This window comes from Charadrius vociferus, unplaced genomic scaffold, assembly GCF_000708025.1.
Source record: "Charadrius vociferus isolate BGI_N301 unplaced genomic scaffold, ASM70802v2 scaffold756, whole genome shotgun sequence".
Taxonomy (NCBI): Eukaryota; Metazoa; Chordata; class Aves; order Charadriiformes; family Charadriidae; genus Charadrius; species Charadrius vociferus.
The window spans coordinates 1231515-1232722 of NW_009648877.1; positions in this window are offsets into that span (position 1 = coordinate 1231515).

The following is a 1208-nucleotide window of genomic DNA, read 5'->3' on the forward strand; positions in this document are numbered from 1 at the left end:
TAAATTAGATGCATTAGGGGAAGCCCAGGAAGGCTGTATTATTCACATGTACTGAAGTGTTATGTCTGAACACTGAGAATGTTTTACTGCATCAAGATTATAGTCTTAGAGGAAAGTCCATAGGCACAAAGGGAAAGGCTGTCTGTCAAGAGTGTCGAACAATTTAGGATTACCCCCATTTAAATCCTAAGCAGTTCTGAGTCTCTCACTTTCCTCCTGTGCTTTCACTTAATAGCTGCAGGCTTTATTTTACAGTTTTTCAAATTTTCAAGACCATTTTTTGTCCAAAAAGAATTTGGCAGTCCAGCCATAAATCCTCTCATACACTTGTTGTGTGACTTCGGTATCCCCAGAAACAAAAAGCGAGTTTTAAGCAAGAACCATCCACCCCCTATTCTGGCTTTGCACCTAGAGCCACACCTGCTAATAATTCTTGCACAGCTATAGCAACAGCTCTGAGTTCTCAGCAGGTGTAATAACATAGAGCCTCATACTTGGTCTCTCAGTGTACAACCAGCATTTGTATACGCACTTACAGCAGCAACTACAATTCCACTACAGAATGTATCTGCTTTGATGTGTTGATTTTTTTTTTCTTTATATGTGGGGGGTCATTACAATCATAAACATTTGAATGACCATTTCACCACATGCTCTATAGTTCCTCTTTGAAGAATAAATTCCAACGATGTTCTTTTAAGAGGAGTCACCTAAGTGATATTAAACCTTTGAAGAAACCTTCCCCCCTTTCAAAGCATTGACTGATAACATCCCAAGTGACCTTTTTCCCTTCCTTTGAGATACAAGGGGTGCCTGAAAAGGGAGCTGGGAAAGTGCATATGCAGAACAGGGAGAAAAAAAAAAAAAGAGGAAAATTGGGATTCCATCTTTTACTAGTCCATGTAGATCCATTTTAGACAATAAAGTGAAGAAGTTTTCTGGAACAGCTGCAACACATTCCCTGGAGCAGGAAAATTACTGTCATTACAATTAATTTCATAATGTACAATACTGGGAATAACGTAAGACAACGAGCTGAATAAGTACCATGCAGCAATATTGGGAGCATTACATGCAAACTTGCCAATGAGATACATATCCTGTAAAAAATGTATTGATTTTGCTTGATAGAAGGCCACTGGAAAAAATCAACCAGGAAAGGAACAGCTGGATCTGGATAAATTGCTTCCAAATGAACTCAGTAGGAA